Source organism: Arvicanthis niloticus, chromosome 3 (genome assembly GCF_011762505.2).
Source record: "Arvicanthis niloticus isolate mArvNil1 chromosome 3, mArvNil1.pat.X, whole genome shotgun sequence".
In the NCBI taxonomy this organism is placed as follows: Eukaryota; Metazoa; Chordata; class Mammalia; order Rodentia; family Muridae; genus Arvicanthis; species Arvicanthis niloticus.
In genome coordinates this window covers 54420764-54441720 of record NC_047660.1, presented here as the reverse complement: position 1 = coordinate 54441720, position 20957 = coordinate 54420764, and the positions used below count along the sequence as shown (strand labels likewise).

Here is a 20957-nt window from a genome sequence, read left to right as displayed (position 1 = left end):
TTCAACTACTTTAAAATACTGCTCTTCTAGCCACCAAGCAATGATTCGTGCTCTTGATTCTATGACTGTGCGTACCCCAGCATCCCAGATTGTTCTCATTAAAAAGGACAATTAGAAGAATGAGAAAAGAGAGCTGGGGAACACACAGAGAACATAAGCATATCCTTGTAACATATTGGCAGAAAATTACAGAATAGTCAAATACAGAGTTGCTTTCTTTTTTTAAAAGTTAAAGACATCTTGCCCTGTCTAAAAATATAACAAAGTATTTATCTTAATTCAACTTACTATTTTCCTTTTTCAATTTTATCCAGAATTAAAATAATATATACAATCTGCATATGCCCTATAGCACAAAAATAATAGTTCTAAATATACAGATAATAAAAATAAAAACTATAATATTTGCTAAACCATAAAAAACAAAGAAACCAAAGGCCACCTTTAGGTAATGTGAATTCATATGTGAAGATGAATGATATTGTCTTATACAATTGCTAGGAAAAGGTGTTTCTTAGATTAGCAGGGAGTTACTTCAGAGGCTCTGGAGATGAAACTCCATGTTGATATAAATCTGTGGCTTAACAGAAACGAAAACAGCATAATTCATTTACTATGCCCTGTTTTTCTCCTACCTATCTCAGGGGCTATGTAGTATAATTTTATGTTTGATACTTACCTCTACATTTTTCATACACTTTCACGTATTCATTTGATGTTCAAATGCCCCACAATGTAGGTAAGGCATGTTTTACAAACACTTAAACACAGGAAAATTTTAATTTTAAACAAAGCAAAATAATGTGTCACCAGAGACATTTATCCAACTTCTACTTCTCCAAACATCAATTTTGTTTTCACTGAAAATACCTCTCCTGCCCATTTACCTTCATTTCACTAAAGCCAAGGTTGCTGTCTTTTGTCTTAAGTTATTAGCAGAGTTCATACTCCATCAATTTCATATTCCAGAAAACAGACTTTGGTATCTATTCCTCATTGCAGTGGTTGGGAAATGAAGGTTGGCAAGTATTGAAATGTGACTATGTACAAATCAACCTGCCACAGCTGGCTTTCTCTGGGGAAAAAAAAAAAATGATACTTATACCTCTAACCTAATAGGACAAGCACAGGTATAACTAACAAAGCTTTATAAGCTACCAGACTTCTGTAACATTAATACAGTGTGGGGATGATATTCTAGAAACAAATGCCATGTAGAAGGGCTACAGTAAGACAAAGTATTTACAGTAAGGGGTAGCATTTCATTTTCTTGTCATTTCTTTACAGAGGCTTCTTTGTGGAAATTCAACCCATTAATAAAACCTAAGCCAAAGGTCACCAGCTTGGTGAATTCTTCGTTTATTCCCTAAAAGTGATAAACCTCCCTGCATGAGATAACCTGATGACTTGTGAATGGAGTTAGCAGATCCCTTAGTTTCGTGAACTGTCTGGGTAAACTAGGAAGCAACTGATAAAATAAAGCAGGAGTCACTCAGACATGAACACATCTACATGACACAGGGAACTCATTAAAACAAACACCCATTCCTCAGCCTCGGTGGTCAGAATCCAGTAAATTGTGATCTCTATGCCAACTCCCACTCTTTCAATTCTCTTACAGTTTGCAATGTCCCCTCCTGCAGTGGTAGCTCTTTTGCACAAGATATCCCACTTGTTTGGGCTTGATAGTTCTTTTTTTCCTTTATGTGATAACTAGCCTTCAGACCTGGACTTTATTTCCCAAGGGTCCCCTTTCCTGCCAATCTGACAAGGTTAACTCTCCACAGTCTAAGTTCTCATAGCACCTGGGGGTACCCCCATTAAAAAGTGCACTGGAGTGAAACTTTGCATCTGTATGGCTATTTAAGTAATAATCCTCACTACACTAGAAGCTTCAGGAAGGTAGAAACCATGTATGTATGTCTCTGTTCTCTATTATGTTCCTTTTACCTGAGACAGTTCCTGGAACATGGCTGTTACTTAATAAATAGTGAGAGGAGACGAATAATGATCTACAAATATTTCAACAAACATTGAACCAGGAATTCCAGATTATTGGAGTCTATTTCTGCCTTATTATTTTGCTTTTAATTTTCCTGTGTTTAAGTGTCTATAAGACCCACCTTACCTACATTGTGGAACATTTGAATGTCAAATGAATACACAAGGGTGTATGAAAAATGTAGAGATAAATGCCAAACATAAAAACACTACATAGCTACTGAGATAGGTGAAAGGGGAAAAAAAGGTTTAATAAATGAGCTGTGCTTGTGTTACTTCTGTTAAGCCACAGTTTTATATCAATATGAGGCTTCGTCCCCAGAGCTGTTGTTTATAGCTTTGTGGATCACTGATCTATCATAGAAAAAGATCCTTGGGCTGGACAGACAGCTCAACAAGAAAGAGCACCTGCTGTTATTTCAGAGGACCTGGGTTGAGTTCCCAGCACCCACATGGTAGCTCACACTATTTACTGTGACTTCAGTTCCAGGGGATAAAATTTCCTCTTCTGACCCTCAAAGACACCAGGCATGCATGTGAGCATACATGCATACAGGCAAACACTCACATCAACTGAAATAAATATATATTGTAGAAAGTTTAAATATGCAATGCATGACTGAGTCTCTGGTTATCTAAATATTGAAAATATTAATTTTTCTCTGTGTCACAGACGAGTGGGTCTGTGAAGCCACAGGGTTTTCTCACTTGACATAAAATTATTCTCTTTATAGCTCAAAATACCTAAGAATTTCTTGAGAACCACGTAACTATTTTTCTTTTCTTGCAGTGGATGTTTATACTTTATAAATTGTGGAATATTATTAAAACTCAAAAAGTAGAAGTTTTCAGGAAAAAAAATCACTAATGATTGATTAGTTTGTTGTTTTGGTTCAGCTACATAACATATAATATATCCTTAAAATGTCATAGTATTAAACTGTACAACAACAAATGATTACCACTTATTGTATCTGCATTTCAACTTTCAATTGCTCATAAAAGTAGCACTGGTAAAAGGGACTAGTTTGGCATAAACTACAGAGTGCATGCAATGATAGATAGTGTGATTGGATTTTCTTTAAAGAGAGTATGAAAATAATTTGGCTATACCTACTTCTGATTCCCACAGTCAACAAGAATCAGAAGATTAAATTCTAATTTATTTATCTATTAAAAGAGTAAAAAGTATTTTAGATTCTTTTTAAATATAATTTGTTTCCTAAAAAAGAGAAACTATGAAGGACCAACTATGTATAGATGACAGTAACTAATGAGAATACACTAATGGCAATAACACTTTGTACACTATTAGTGTCTGTTTCTTCACTTGACTATCATAGTGATGCTATTGTACAATGTTAGTGTTTTCATCTCACAACAGAAGAAAACTGAAGCTCAAAGGACATTAAAAACAAATGAGAAACCTCTCAGTAATTTAACAGCATCTTTCACAAGTGACTTCTAACTGGAGTTAGTTAGAACTGCATACAAGAGGCTCTTGAGTTAAGCTCTCAGCACTGGCCATTCTACACTCTACTGGAGACACATCACAAAATTAGACTACAAATCATACCTATCTCAACACACACACACACACACACACACACACACACACATCCATTTGTAATATGACCCCATTGTTATTCAATCATGCTTTTAGAAGAAAAGGTTTTGATTAAATAAAATTTACCAATTCTTTTTACTGTTCAGCTTTTTGGCTTCACAGTAAATTCTCCCAAGCATTTAAGTTAGAAATAATGTCAATTCATATAAGCTATTTCAAAAAACAGAAGGCAAGCAAGCATTTTTCAACTCAACAGACAGGGTTAGTATCACTATAACATCAAGTCAAATACATTAAGGGCAAAGCAATCCATGTGCTAGTATCCCTTGGGAACATGTGCAGGGAACCTTAATAAAATACTAGGAAATGATAAAATGACAAACTAAGTCCAGTAAAACAAAAGGTTCCTACAATCCTGACTAACATAATGACAGTGTAAGATGGCTTAATGCTTCAAACCCCTTAAAGTGCTTTATCATATTAACAGGCTGTCTTTGACCGTTTCAATAAATACAAAACAAACAAACAAACAAAAAAACCTTCAATTCATGATTTAAAAACAATAACAAAATTCAGCCAAATATGCATAAAAAATAACTTCTTCAAAATAATAAAGTATGAACAAACACCTAATATTTGATTACAATTATGACAGAACACTGAAAGCTCTCTCATGTGGATCTGTCCAACTGCAGTGTCTGCTAGAGCTCCTGGGCGGTGCAGTGAGGAGGGAAGTAAGACTCAGGAAACAGCTCACCAGCAGTTCTCAGGACAGCCACAGTAGCCTTCATCTGTAAGTCAATTCATGGCCAGTCCCTATTTAAAGTCCATAGTGGCTTCCACTGCACATAGGATAAAATGTAATCCCTTACTAAGGTATACTCACACTTTCTTACAAGATTTGGCTTCTATTCTTCACTCACCTTGACCTAGGCTCAGGCAGCTTATTTCTCAAGGTCATTATCATTTTTGAGCCTAAAATGTGCTTTTCACAGCTGGCTCATTCTTGTTATTCAAGTGCTAAGTTAAGTGGCACACCACTTGAAATGGTCTATTAAATAACCTTTATACCTTATTCTACTTATTACTGCCATCAAATTATAGTTTCTTGGGCTGAAGAGTTGACTCATAGAGGACCTGAGTTCAATTCCCAGCACCTATAGCAGATGGTTCATAAGGACCTGTAACTCCAGCTCCAGAAACTCTGACACCTCTAGCTTTTGTGGCCAACTGCATTCCCTGCATTCATGTGCACAAAGCCACACACACACACACACACATACACACACACACACACACACACTACATAATTTAAAAATAATAAAAATAAATTCAGTTTTAAAATGTAGCTTGTTTCCTAGAGCATTTTAGCTAAGCAACAGAATCACTGTCACTTTTGCTCAAACACTCCTTCAAGCATCTCCGTACTTTAAGGCAGTCACTCACACCAGCACAAGGCTTCTATAAATGTGGGTGAGATAATGGCAGACCCATAGTGCTGGTGGAGTAGGCAGGAAGAAAGGGAATGTGAGGCAGATTTTCAGATGCAGCTTAACATCTCCAACACTAACCTTTCCAACCATCAGTCCCAAACTGCTTGGTTACAAATGACCCAGAAGAGCAGCTGGAACTTGTAGCTGTTAAAGATGAGCCAGGGCAAGACTTTAAACTACCTACAGACCTAAAGGATAAACTGATGACAGTAAGTATTAATACAATTAGCTATTCCTTCCTGGCCTAAAGCTAACAAAAGCTAAAAAGATTCACTGACAGTAATAAATAAGTTTGCTCTCTCCTCAAACACCTTTTCAGAGTTCTGGCTCCATAGAACAGGCTTTGATGACAAAGCTAAACCAACAGCAATAAGAGTAGTTAGGATTTCTTCTTAGGCTGTGCATTCTCACACCCAAAGCTTATGTCAGACTGGGCAGAAAGCAATTTTCTGTATCTGTTAGGTTCCAAACCTGGGACAAATGGCTGAGGTGCCATATCAAAGTGTACACCGGCCACTGAGTTCTCCCTGGAGTCCTTCAGTCTCTACTTGGTTCAGGGCCCTCCTGGCTGACATGCCCCACCCTCTACCTTAAACCCTCCAGCCCAGGGGGCTGGGCTGCTCTTCACAGATAATCCAACCATTTTGGTTACCTGTTCTCTTGGGCCTTCTGGCTGCTGCACCTGGTTCCCTTCTCTTCCCTCTCTCCACATGGTATAACTCAAGGTCATGTCCACTCTGGACACTCCCAGATCCCCCTGCCTCTGGTTCTGTTCTCCCACATATCTATAAGAAACCTGCTCCTCCACCATACCTAGGAGCAGTCATGTCTTCTGCTCCCCGTTTCTTCATTCAATAGCCACTTTAATAAATGTTACATTCAGCCAAGATTCAGGACAGTTCTCTGTTCTTGCCTTCATCAGCCCTCCTTGCTATTCTCTCAAAATGGACTTTTTTTCTGTCATTTTATTTAAAAATTATTCAATAGCTCTCTCCTGTAATCTGTTTTATGTTCTGTCTGGAAGGGACCCTAGGGAAGGTGTTCTTAATCTTAGGCTGCCTCACCCAAGTACCTAGGTGATTTCCCAGTTCTCTAGTAACAGATGCTGTTACATGACAGGGTGCAGAAGAGCTAGAAATTACTATGGCTTCTTGGTTTGACTTTCGACTGACAGCTGCTCTTTTCTGGGGCCCCTTATGTCAACTCTGGTTGACACTATGAATCGTATGTGCTCCAGGATTATTGAAGACACACAAATACATGATAAATAATGGATAAAAATCAAGGCTAGAGCACAGCTCAGTGGTAGAGTACTTGTCCTGTGATCAATCTTTACTATACACACAGGAGCATTCAATACCACACACAGAGACATGCAGACACAGCCACACAGACACAGCCACACAGACACAGATACAGACACACACACAAGACACACACACACTGAGGTATATACTTGTGGTCCAAGCCACCCATGAGGCCAAAGTAGGAGGATCACTGAGCCAAGAATTCAAAACAAGCCTGGGTGACATCTACTTCAAGAAGAAAAAGCTGAATAACAAATAGTACCTATAACACGTGTCACAACTGTTTCATGGGTGAGAATGATCCCCTAAGACTCTAATAAACGAAAACTCAAAAAGACCATGGAGGAAGAAGCATGGAGGACAACCCCCAGATGTATCAAACCAGTACACTGCTCTATCCCTAATGACAGCTGATGTCCCCTGTCATGCTCCAAAGAAAGGCTGAAGGGGATGCTAAAGGAGACAAAGCCAAGGTGAAGGACGAGCCACAGAGAAGATCTGCAAGGTTGTCTGCTAAACCTTCTCCTTCAAAGCCAGAGCCCAAGCCTAAAACGGCCCCTGCAAAGGGAGAGAAGGTACCCAAGGGGAGGATGCGAATATTCCTGCAGAAAATGGAGATGCCAAAACAGACCAGGCACAGAAAGCTGAAGGTGCTGAGATGACACGTGACTGTGTGCATGTTGGGTAACTGTGTATTTCTGGTGATGGTACAGTTTGGAATACTATTTTTTATCAAGTTTTATAAAAACACTGAATTTCTTTTTACTTTTTTTTTTTAAAGCTATATTGTTAGCACACAAAACATTTCATTGTTGGGTGGAAGGAGCATATCTCCCAACCTGGACTGATGACAGAAAACATCTTTTCCTGATAATTTTGAAAGGCTCCTGTTGGCTTCCAGGAGAGATATCCTGGTCTTGACATAGGTGGCCACCATGGCACAAAATGTCTTGTGGTCTGGGAAACTCTATATTCATTTTTATATCCTCTTTTCCCTGTACCATCATCATAGATTAATTCCCTTAAATCCAGAGAGCTGTTGGAACCTGACCCCCAAAATTAGTTTTCCAGTCTACTGGGTGTTCGAGTGTTCTCAGAAGAGCACTGGTTCCTTTTATAAAAGACTGTGAATCTTCAGATTGATAATTCTGTCATTTTCATTACCTGAAAAAGTTGTTAAACAACATCCTTAATGTGAAATGTCAACCCTCTCTCTAAGCTACTTTCCTCTTTTCAAAACACTGAATGAAGACTTCGTTGGGCTTTACAGTGGCTTTCTGATTTTGGTAGTCTATACAAGAAGGGAATGTGGAAGTTCTTGTATACTGTTGATTGTCTGCCCATGTACTACCTGAAATACCATGATTGTTTATGAAAAATATCTTTAATAAATCTGGTTACAGTTAGGCTTGGAGAAAAAAGGCCATAAAGTTAGGTAAGAAGAGGGAGCAGAGCAGTCCAGAGAATCAGAAGTACTGTACCAAAGATGTTAAGGAAGGGGAAACAAAAAATATCACAGGAATGAACTAGGTGAGTGTGGCTGAAAGCGAAGGCTTGCATAGGTAACAGTAGGAGAAAGAATGAATTTCTGATAGCAGTAGGAGTGCTTGGTACCTGTGGATTATTACATTTACATGGTCTTATTTTCTCACTGAAACAATCTCAGGAGAAAGGATGACAGAGAAGGCCCTGTGTGGCAGCAGTGTCTAAGACAGGCCATTCTGTCACTAAGGGATGAAGAAACAACTAGTGAGGACACTTGTTAGGAATATTCAACCATAGCTAATTAAGAGTCCAGTCAAAATGGTGTAAGGCACCACATGCTTACACACACTCATTAAATCATAACATAATCTAGCCATGTACTATCATGTTGTAACAGCTGCATCTTTCCTATTATGCTAGTGTAAGAGTAACAGGATAAATGTCAAGGAGTTCCAATTAGCATGTTTTTGCTCATATTCAAGAACAAGAATAGGATGGACTCAAATCAGCCTCCTTCTTAGAGAGAGAAAGGCTCAAGAGCTCCCTACTAACTGGTGAGCTACTGGTAGTTGATTGATTCTAAAGATAAGAGTCAGTTTGTTTGACTACGTGGCCCCTGGTAAGGTGACAATGCTCTAGAGAATGGCTCCACACCCATAGGTATAGGTAGAACAAACTGAATTTAGTGGATTATTTTTTAAAAAGAGAGAAAGGAAATGAAGGAAGTAAGAATGGTATAGAAAAAAATCAGGGTGAACCTGAAATGAGTTAGGGAAAGGAATGAGGGGTGAATATGATGAACATGCAGTGCAGTTATGTATGAAATTCTTGAAACACTGGGCATGAACAGCACAATCACCTCTATAAACCCAACACCTGCAGAGCAAACAGGCAGACTCCTGGAGCATGATGACCAACCAGTGGGGCAGAATGGGTAAACCTCAGGTTCAGCAAAAGATCCTGTCTCAATAACATAGAGAATGACAGAGGAGGTCACCTGATGTCAACCTCTGGCATTTACACACACACACACACCCAAAACTTAATGAAATGGATCTTCTCCTTGAACACATAAACTACCAAAACAAAGAACCAACAAACAAAATCCCCAAAACCTATATAGTCCAGTACCTTTTTAAGAAATTGATTTGCACTAAGAAAATATGCCAACAAAGAAAACTCTTCACCAGGATGACTTCACTGCCAACTTGACTAACCAGTCCAGGAGAAAATAATGATAGTTTTTCTTAATTTATTTCAGAATCTGAACTAGAAGAAAACATTCCCCCAAACTGTTTCACAGGTCAAAAATTATCCTAATGTAAAAGCCAGAAAATTAACTAACAGGGTAAGAGAAATACATACTATTATTCCTCACAAAGAGAGATAAAAAGGATTCTTAGCAGTACGTGAGCAAATACCACACATAGAAGGTGTATGTGGTATCTAACAATCAACCAATACAAATCAACATCACAGCCAAGCACATAGGAATCAGTAATGATGAAACAGCACCCGATGAGGCTCATATCTAAAAGCTAGAGTGAGCTAGAAACAGAACAGGCATGCTGTCGCTAATGCAGCTGACATCGTATTTAATCATGAAAAGTGGAACGCTTTCCCTCAACAATGAAACAAGACTGTCTGTGGCTCTAACAGCTCTTCTGCAGCATCATACCCAAAGTCTTAGTCAATATGATAACCGAAAACATAAACTATTATCCACAGATGATTATAATATTAAAAAACTCAAAGTTTCTATGAAAAGAAAGAGACAGAGAGAAAACCCCGTTCTTTGAGTGTGTGACTTCAGGAGAGCTGCCAGACACCAGGACAATAGAGAAAAACCAACTGCATTTCTAGGACTGATCTAGAATCTAACAGTTTTGCTTATTTTTCTTTCTTTTTTTTTTTTTAAAGAATTATTGTATTTACTTTATGTATATATGAGTACACAATAGCTGTCTTTAGACACACTAGAAGAGGGCATCAGATCCCATTACATACAGATGGTTGTGAACCACTGTGTGGTTACTGGGAATTAAACTCAGAACTTCTGAAGGAACAGTCAGTGCTCTTAACCACTGAGCCATCTCTCCAGCCCCACTTGTTTTTCTTAAACATTTACCATTTACAGAGCTGAAGAGGTAGTTCAGTGGTTAAAGAGCACTTGTTCCACTTACAGAAGACACGGGTTCAGCTTCTAGCACCCTCATGTTGGCTCATCACCAATTCCAAACATCCAAGCTGACCAACTCAGGCACCATAAATGTGGTACACATACATACATGTAGGCAAAATGTTTATACGGATAAAACAGAATATATCTTTTAAAAATTAAGTATCTTTCAAAATAGCACTGAGCCATAAAATACCAAAAAGCCAAAAATGTAAATCTAACAGATATAGAATCTGCATACCAATAAATGAAAACCATAAGCGAGAAAGAGATCAAGGAACTTGTAAGTAACCAGAGCAACCAGGAGACTGAGTGTTACTAAGATGCATCCACTTCTGACTACTAAGAGCCAGTGAGAATTCCTGAAGGGCTTATGACACACATTAGCAAGCTGATTCTAAGCCATGTGTGGTTACATAAAGGAAGACCACCACAATTCTGTCAAAGGTGCCAAGGCAACACAAGGTAGATAGGACGGCCTTTTCAATACCTGAGGAGAGAACAAGACATCCATGGGTAAAAACTGCAACCTCAAGGAATAGTTCAAGCTTTTATTTAAAACAACAACAACAAAATCCAGTGGTGGCTTACACCATTAATACCAGCACTTGGGAGGCAGATACAGGTGGATCTCTGTAAACTCATGGCCAGTCCAGTCTACACTAAGCAAGTTCCAGAATAGCCAGGAAGAATTACACAGAGAAACTCTGTCTCAAAACACCAAAAACAAAACAAATAAACAACAACAACAAAAAACTAATTCAAAATACATGACAGATCTAAATATAACATCCCAAATCACAAAATTTTTGGAAGAAAACCCAAAGGGAAAGTTTAGTGTTGACATCACTCTCCCACAGTGGGTCTTGACTGCACTGCATCCGCCATAGCATTTCACCCACAAGGCCCCCAAACTGACTCCTGCTGCCTCAGGAGGAACCACTGAAAGTGCCTGCTGCTGTGCTTTGAAAATAGTCTCAAAAAAAAAAAAAAAATGTGTTCTCAAAGTAAAATACTAATCTGAAGACTTAATGTAAGAAAAGAATATAAAACGTTTCCCTAGTCATTTTTACACCAAGAACATATTGAAATAGTAATGTGCTGGACAGCTGAGTTAAATAGAAGACATTAAATTTAATTCCAAATGTTTCTTTTTATTTGCTGAAATATAGTTACTAGAACATTTAAATTTAAAATGTTGCCTTCCATTATATTTCCTTTAAAAATGTTTCAAAATTTTTACTTTTTGTTCACAAGTCATTTCTGCATGTATGTCTGCATCACTTGTGTGGTTGGTGGCCATGGAGGTCTGAAAAGGGCAACAGATCTCCTGAAACTGGAGTTACATCTGTACAGTTGTGAGCCACTAAGAGGGTTTTGGGAATCGAACCTGGGTCCTCTGGAAGAGCAACAGTGCTCTTAACCCCTGAGCCATCTTTCCAGCCCCTTCTATTCTGTTTCTGTTAGACAGAGCTGCTGCAGAAAGTTAATAATGATAATCAGCAAAATAAGCACAACATAACAACAAGTAAGATTTCAGAGGATATGTTAGTGTCACTAGGTCAGCTGTTACCATATCTTTTCCTGCTGCATTAAAATAAATAAATTTATAAAGTTATTTTCAAAGAATTTGTAATTTTCCAACTGAAAGTATCCTAACCCCTAGTCTATTCCAGCAGCATTTGTAATGCCATCTTTGAAAAAAATAAAAGTAGGTTAAGTAGAATTCTCATTGTTTGGGTTTTTGTTTTTTGTTTTTTTGTTTTTTTTTTTTTGTTTTTTTTTTGTTTGTTTGTTTTTGTTTTTCGAGACAGGGTTCCTCTGTGTAGCCCTGGCTGTCCTAAAACTCACTCTGTAGACCAGGCTGGCCTCAAACTCAGAAATCCACCTACCTCTGCCTCCCAGGTGCTGGGATTAAAGTGTGCCACCACCACCCGGCTTGAATTCTCATTGTTATTCTTTTACTTTATCCATGTGCATAACACACTAGCTAGCTTTTATAAACTATTTCATTCCTATATTACACAGATAACATATAACACTGTTCTCAAATAAAGTAGAATACATTTCAATAAGTGAGGTTCTCACTGAAATAATAAAGAAAAAATACATCTTTACTGTTTTGAAATCAGATATTCACTTATTAACTCAATTGCTGCTGAGGCCTTACTTTAGTTGAGATGTCAGAGGTATTTCACTGTGGTGACAAGTCTGCCTTTGGTGCTGGTTCACAGCTGCTGTGCTAACCTCCAGGCAGATGTGGGTCCCAATAATGAGCAGTAAAAGGCACTTACCCACACCCACTTCTCCTGTACAGCAGAGACCCTCCCACATAAAAGGCAGAAATGAGGATTCTGTTGGAAAACTTAATTTGTGTTCTATAAACAGTTAAGTAGGTTGAATTTCTAACTTCCTCCCAAATGTGAGGGACAACTACAGCAAGAAGATGTTTGCCAGCTGAGAGGTTCAAAAAGACTAGACTATCAAAATCAAGAAGAAAACAGATAATGACACTGGAGATCAGAGGGAGCAAGGCCCTTGAACAGTCCCAGGAGGCAGATTAGGTTGTGTAGTTTCCTCATAAGGGCAGTGTATTAGTCAGGGTTCTCTAGAGTCATAGAACTTATGGGTGGTCTCTATATGGTAAGGGAATTTGTTATGATGACTTACAGTCTGTAGTCCAACTCCCCAACAATGGTCAGCAGCAGCAGTGACTGGAAGTCCAAGGATCTAGAAGTTGCTCAGTCACACAAGGCAAGCAGGCAAAGAAGAGTAAGCCTTCCTTCTTCCAATGTTCTTATGTAGGTCTCCAGCAGAAGGTGTGGCCCAGACTAAAGGTGTGATCTGGGATTTGCCTTAGTCTCCTGGGATTAAAAGCATCTACTACCTTGCCTGGGCCTAAGCTTTTCATAGCCACTATGCCTCAAGATTAGGATCACAGGTGAGCCTTCCAATTCTGGATTGTGGTTCATTCCAGATATAGACAAGTTGACAACTAGGAATAGCTACCACAATCCACCCCGTGTCAACCTGACACAAATAATATCTCATGTCCACATGAAACAAGAACAAGGTCATGAATATGCCTAACATGATAAAACTATTCCTCATATAATCGTAAGCATATTTGTGAATTTACAATGGGGCAATGTCCCTTGGGAACATTCTTTTAGTATTATCTCAACATAAATACCAATTGATGTTAAAGAAATTGGAAGAAAGACAAATATATTCTTAACAAAATAGAAGCATTCATATCACTTTATAATCCTCATTTCTGCAACTGGTTACATGGCCTTAGCTGGCATTTATAACTACCTTCCTCTACCACCCATTCTGATTTCCTCCACCCTCGGCAAGCACCTCAGCAGGTCTAGGCTCTTCTCCTGGAGGAGTGACCCATACCTTCATTCCTGAGGGGGTCTGTGTTCTTTGTCATCCTGCTTGGATTAGGCTGTTGTAGTTTCCCATTGACTTTAACCACAGGACATGGTGGTACTAAGAGACATCCTAAAGGATCTCCTGTACTCCAGACATAATCCTGCTTACTTCCATTGTGGAGAGGCAATCCAATTTCCCCATGGTAATCTGGATCTATCACCCTCCTAACACTGTTATTCCTTCCTTTCTTAGCCTGTTGGTTTAAGGGCATTAGAAACCCAAAATGACCAGGGAAGTCTGAGCTTCCAGTTCAATGGAATCTTTGTTGTGGCTCCTGGTAGGAGCACTCTCCCCTCTGGACCAAAACTTCTAGGCCAGCAGAACCTAGAGTTGTGGGGACAGGAAGCAAAAATTTTCCTAGAGGGTCACTAGGAGTGATAGTGAGTAGAATTATTCCCTTTTCCACCCTTTGATTCCTGGACCTATGGACCCTGGATATGGGAGAAACTGTACGATATATCAGATACTGATTCAAAGCATATACTGCCTTCTGAAGAACTTTGCCCCAGCCCCCCCATGCTGCTGTCACTTAATTGGCGCTGTAATTGCGTCTTCAAAAGGCTATTCCATCTTTCTATCAGACTAGCTGCTTCAGGATGATGGGGAACATGATAAGACCAGTGGATTCCATGATCATGCGCCCACTGTCACAATTCTCTGGCTGTGAAATGAGTTCCTTGGTCAGAAGCAATACTGTGTGAAATACCATGATGATGAACAAATTTAAGAATAACATTATCCACATGATTCTTCTGTGTGATAACTATTTCAGGCTACCACTGATGGTGGCTTAGGCATGAGTGATATGTAAGAGGAAAACAGACATCCTGACAACCAGGAGCTGTCTGGAAATAAAGTTGAGATTTGAGGAGGTAAGAGGCAGAGAATGCCAGTCTGCTAGTAGAAACAGGTATCTGGCTATTGGTGTCATTTCTTATAGAACAGCAGCTCTCAACCTGTACGTCGCGATCCCTTTGGTGGTCACCTATCAGATATCCCGCATAGTAACTACTGACATTATGATTCCTAACAGTAGCAAGACTACAATTACACAGTAGCAAAAATAATGTTATGGTTGGGGGTCAGCACAGCAGGAGCTGTATGACAGGGTCACAGCATCAAGAAGGCTGAGAAGTACTGCACTACAGCAATGGAGGAAGAGAGAAAGCCAACTGTGATTTCAGAAGTGGTAACTGAGGTTCCTGAAACACTTGAGAGAAAATGTTTAGCTGGATGTCCAGTGGAGTACACAGAGGCCTGGGCTCCTCTGCTATTGGAAAATTAGACAATGGGAATAGATAAGCCTGCTTAAGTGCATATGGATTAAAATAAAATGAAACAAAAAAATGAAACCCACAACAGAAGTGGGTTAGAGCTTTGAGAAACTTGAAGTCTGGACAGACAAGAAGCTACCTGTAAGAGACAAAGAAGGAAAAACAAAACCGGGGAATAAAAGAAGCCAAAGCAGAAAGTCTTTGAAGTGAGAAGGGGTCATTAATGACAAAAATAGCTGAGATAGTAAGCTAGAAGAACAAAACTTGTTCGCAGATTTCAGTGGCATTGTAAAAGTTTTGAGGATGAGTAAGCATGTACATCAGACGCTGGTGGCTTGCATCAGGAAACACAGTGAGAATAATCGATATTGTCTGGGAAGGAGAAAGGAGATACAGCAGGACCTAGATGTAAAACTGGAGTCCATGGAACTTTATTTGGTTTACACTTCAAGGCTTATGAATTTCTTTTAAGACTAAAAGATGGATTCTGACTCACATCAAGAAACTTTAAAACATATGAAAGACTGAAATCTGAATGTCTTTTGAATGTGGAGTATAGGCAAACATACATGCCTCGTATGCTGAGAATGGGTGTCCCAAATAGTCAGAAAGAAACCTCCTGTGAAGCGTCACCAAGGCCAAGTGCAATGAACACCATGAGTGCCATTCCACTGCCAGCAACTGCATGTAGCAACAATGCTGCTGTCCTAACCAGAACACACCTATGGTGTAGCTCTGGTTGTGGTTTCTGCCAGGAGCTGTCTCCCATAGTTTTCACAGTGTATGAGATTCATCTTGTTGTAGTCTTGCTAACAATTCTGAAAGATACTTCATGCAATAAATTTGCTTTTTTTCTTTCTTTGAGACAGGGTCTCATGTATCCCATTCTGGCATCAAATTCACTTGATAGCTAAGAATGACCTTGAACTTCTGATCCTCCTGCATCCTACTCCTGAGTGCTGGGGTGACAGGAGTGTGGCACTGTGCCAAATTTGACATTGGATATAGAACCTAGGACTTCATACATGCTAAACATGCTTTTTACCAATTGAGCTACATCCTTAGCCTAGTAAATATACTTTTAGCTTATACTTGTAGGACAGTCAGTGTCTGTTATTCCACCTATGACATCTGACTGCTCAAGTAACTATGACAAAAGATAGTGTACAGTGAAAATGGCTGCTGAGACTGAGGTTTGAAATTGTGACACAGATGCAGGACTATGGAGTACTTCTGTTTTATTTTGTTTTGTTTTAAGCAGTCTCTCCTGTCTCTGTCGCTCTGTCTCTCTGTCTCTCTCTGTGTGTGTGTGTGTGTGTGTGTGTGTGTGTATGTGTGTAGCTTTAGTTCTGAATCCTCTTACCTCTGTCTCTTAAGTACTGAGACCATGAATATGGGCCACCAGGATAGGATTTAAGTACTTTCTGAAGGAAAGGTGAAGAATGGGGTAAGATACTCTGTCACTTGCCTATCAATTTATTGTCCCCTCTAATCTTTGAAATGAGCATCAATTTTACTGAATTGAAAGACTCTCCCTTAAAAATTCATTAAGGACAGAAAAAAGGCAAGAGAGAAAAGTAGCAAGACTTTGAAAAGTAGCAAGATTTTGAAAAGGTATATGTAAATTATCTGTTTATAAGAATGAACAAAAATACATTGAAAACAAAAAATTCCTAGAACTCAATCACAGGATGATGATGCAACCATGAGATGAACAATTACCTGAACAGGCAACTCACTCAAAAATATGCACAAATCTCTGAAAAGATGCCCATCATCAGCTACCAGATAACCAAATTAACATCACTCCCATAAGAATGGCCATAAAGAAAGTAGGAAAAAAAATTACAAGTGTCAGCCAGGGTGTGAAAGAATTGCATGCCTCTATCATAAACAGACAAGGCACACTAGCAAGGATGCAGAAATTTGTAACCAATACACAAACACAAAGGCAGACAAGTGACAACACAGACAGAGAAACTGTAGCCATTCACCACTAAGAGAAAATAGTCCCAGCACTAAGAGGCAGGGGCAGGTGGATCTCTGAGTTTGAGGCCAGGCTGGTCTCTATAGTGAGTTCCAAGACAGCCAGAGCTACATATTGAGATCCTGCCTCAAAAATAAAATAAAATAAAATAAAATAAAATAAAATAAAATAAAAACAGAAAATAAAATAAAAGCAATTTGTTAGTTTCTTAAAAAGCTAAACATAAATTTAACACTCAAACTAAAACTACTAGTCTTAGATGCCCACCTAAGAGAAATGAAAACATAAGAGAAACTGTGGGCAGGTGTCACCTAAGCAATATTCTTAATGTCCTTAAACTATCCATTAGCTACTGAGCAAGCACATTTATAAACAATGGAAATGTTAAGCAATAAAAAGGAAAGGCATAGTAATATCTGCTACAACATGGATGAACTTCAACAATTAATGTTAAGCCAAAGCGATAAGACACAAAAGACTGGGAGCTGGAGAGATGGCTCAGTGGTTAAGAGCACTGACTGCTCTTCCAGAGGTCTTGAGTTCAATTCCCAGCAACCACATGGTGGCTCACAACCATCTGTAATGAGATCCAATGCCCTCTTCTGGTGTGTCTGAAAATAACTACAGTGTACAAATATATACATAAAGTAAAAAATTCTTAAAAAAAAAAAAAAAAAAAGACACAAAAGACGACAAGCTATCCACTGTTGGTTTTGTGTTTAATCTTTCAGGAACTAAGAATGTAGTTCAATGATAGTATGCTTATATGTTGAAGATCTGAGATCAATCTCTAGCATGGAAGAAGGGAGGAAGGAGGGGAGGAGAGAAAAAGAGGGAAACGGAAGTGAAAGAGAAAGAGAGGAGAGAATATAAAAGTACAAGTCAGAAGTGGTAACACACATCTGTAATTCCAATACTCAGTTGATAGAGACAAGAGGATTTGGAGGGAAAAGGCAGCCTGGAATATATATAGCCAGATATTGTCTTTAAAAAAATAGATTAAAAAAAAAAAAAAAAAAAAAAAGAATACCTTGGTAAAAGGCAGAAAACTAGCTGATGGCGTTCAAAATACAAAGGTCTAAATAAAGGTAATACAAACAAACAAACAAAATCATGAAGTTGGCTTGGGTAAAATAGAGTTGTCAAATAGGATCTAAGGCCAGCTAGTAGCATCTTCTGAAGCACACAATCAAATTTATTTCAAGACAAGACTATGTTCTTAGCAGCAGATTCCATCCTAAGAACCAGGAAAAGAAGTAAATAAATACATAAATCAATAAACCCCCAGGAAAGCAACTAGCAGAAGACCAAAGCAGGAACAATACCTTGCAGGGTAAGGTTTCTGTTTATAGTTAAAGAGTAAGTTCTTGTTTGCCCTGTGTTAAATGCCGCTTAAGGTTTCTGTTTGTTGCAAAGAATAAGTTCCTGTTTGTTCTGAGTTAAGTCCTTGCAAGTTAAGGTTTCTATCTGTAATTAAGAATAAGTTCCTGTGTCTTAGATCTGAGGTAAACTACAAAACATGTTTTTCACCCCACACTAAGCTTGGGACCCCATGATTCCCTTCCCTTTGTTCCTTCCCAGTTCCTTCCCTTCCATTGTATCTTTCTAACAATGTAAACAGTCAACCCGCTCTGTGAACACCTTATCTCTCTGATAAAAGGGAAGTAGGAGGAAGACTGGGACTGTTCTCTAAAATCCTGACTTAGGGAAAGGCTGGGGAGTCCCAAGTGTACCCAAAATAAAGCTTGCTTCAATTGGACAATCATGGATTTGGCCTTTCTGCTCACAGTTTTCAGGCTTAACACTAGAACTCAGAACACAAATGACTTGATAACCTCTAAGACAGAAAAGGCTCTTGGCTACTTCAAATAATCAAAGAGTCTCTAACATTCCTATCACCAAGAGCAAAGAACATTACTCTTTGTAAAGAGGGAACAGGAGACTTCACTGTCCCTTTTCCTCCCTGATGCCCTCATGAATCCTATCAATCTGGGGCAAAACACTACACTTGTAATTTAATGTTACTCTATGCTTATAGAGGGTTTTGTTTGTTTTGTCCTTGGGGGTAGAGGAGTAGGGATGCACTTATTCATTAGGTAAGAAAAAGACTTACCAGTGAACTTACTTTGAGAACAATTTACAACCACAGTTCAGCTTCTTATTTTTCACTCATAAGCTCTTGGTTGACCTCTATTTAATAATCATGCTATCTAGGTACTCTTCCTAAAACAACAGACAAGGGAAGCTAACTGCACTGGCTAATCCTGGTTTTCAAATGAACTAGAGCAGGAATCTGCTAATTTGCAACCCACTGGGCACATCTGTGAGGCACTTTCTTGATAAGATTATCTGAAGCAATCATTTATCCTGTTGCTGCCGCATTCCTTCAACAATATTAGAACTAATGTCAGGCCTCCAAGACAGAATGAAGACCAGCAGCTCCCCAGGAATTCTCCAAAGTTCTGGCACAAGACTGGTACTGCTGAAGCACCCAGCCTCATGGACTGAGCAGCACAAGGCTTCTCAGCCTCTCCAGCCTGACACTCACTGTTGGACTACCTAGACTGGCCTACGCTATGAAAGCTATTCTAAAGTCTCACGATAATATATACATATTCATTCTATCAGTTGTTCCTTTGGAGAACCCCGACTTATACAAAACAAGCACCTCACAAACTCCATTGTGTGCCAAGGGTACTTCCTTATACCACAAGGTCCCAGCTGACCTTGCAATGGTGGGACATAATTATATATTGTCTTTGTTGGCAAAATGTGAACTGGAGTACTTGTTTCTATAAAAAGTTTATTACCAAAAAAAAAAAGGGGGTTAAATGTTTTGATACAATTTAAGATCGTTTACTGAAAACAAGAAAAGTGGATGCAAGACTACTGTAAAAGACTTGGGGAAATTAGACATTAAAATATGACTCACAGATTGTGTCTTTAAGATCTTCCTTCATTTTAGGGCTGAAGAAATGGCTCAGGGGTTAGAAGCAGAGCAGCTCTTGAAGACGACCCACATTCAATTCCTAGCACTCACCTGGCAGATAACTGTCTGAAACTCTAGTTCCAGGGGACCCAACACCCTTGTCTGGCCTCTGTGGGTACTGAATGCACTTGGTAGACAGACATTTATGCAGGCATACACATAAAACAAAAATGTAAAAAAAACAAGAAAGAAAAGAAAGATCTTCATTTTAAAAAAACGCTCAAACAACATCATAAATGTATAGTATAGGGCTGGAGAGATGGCTCAGTGGTTAAGAGCACTGACTGCTCTTCCAGAAATCCTGAGTTCAAATCTCTGCAAACACATGGCGGCGGCTCACAACCATCTGTAATGGGATCTGATGCCCTCCTCTGGTGAGTCTGAAGACAGCTACAGTGTACTCATATACATAAAATAAATAAATCCTTTAAAAATGTATAGTATATATAAGACAAATGGATTGATATTCAGAGCCAATCCATGCACTCTAATAATAGCAGACTGTGGCCCAAGATCACCTTTTTGGACTCTGATACAACTGTTAGTTTGGATGGGAAAATTCTCTGTTGGGATGGAGAGATACTATTTGCCCACTGGATGACCACAGCACTTTTACTCTGGTAGTGACAACCAAAGTGGCCCACAAGCACTCTCCACTACTCCAGTTGGGAGCTACAGCTCTCGATCCGTTAGTGTGAACAAACCAAATATTTTTATTAAAATAAAATATTTGGAGAATCACTTTGTAATGATTTTTGCTATATTAACTTTGTTTTCATTCCCTGACCACTCTTGTTCAAATAAAGTCACTAAAGAAGACTTTTGTCCACTCACCAGGAAGCCAGAGCACAATCACTCAACAAGTGGACTGCCAAAGAAGATAGTCTTACTTGATTTTCAGGATTTTCATCTTTTCCCTATCTTTTTCTGACATAAAGACAAAGGCACAGGATTACCAGGTCAGGCCTAAGAAGCAAAGGTTGTAAAAACAAAGGGATGAAGAAGAACAGGAGAAGCAATCCCACAGGTGGGAGAGGCACAAGGACAGCCTTGCTAACCCTCCCAGGGAAGGCCACTGCAGGCCCACAGCACCAGATGAAAGCAGCTACACAGACATTTCAGAAGCTTTAGTGTTCACTAGCAAGTGGACAGGCAAAGTAAATGACTGTTCAGTTACTTATGATTTCCAAAAATTTAGAAATTAAGAAAAAAGGGAAATAAGTCTATATATGAG

The 20957-nt window shown here is 39.0% G+C and overlaps 1 protein-coding gene and 1 pseudogene across 16 annotated transcripts in view; one reads left to right on the top strand and one right to left on the bottom strand.

The window, feature by feature from the left end:
• Hmbox1 (homeobox containing 1) overlaps positions 1-20957 on the bottom strand; it is a 133452-nt gene that overhangs the window by 103447 nt on the left and 9048 nt on the right. The window lies entirely within an intron of this gene.
• Positions 6794-7056, top strand: LOC117705588 (non-histone chromosomal protein HMG-17 pseudogene; annotated as a pseudogene).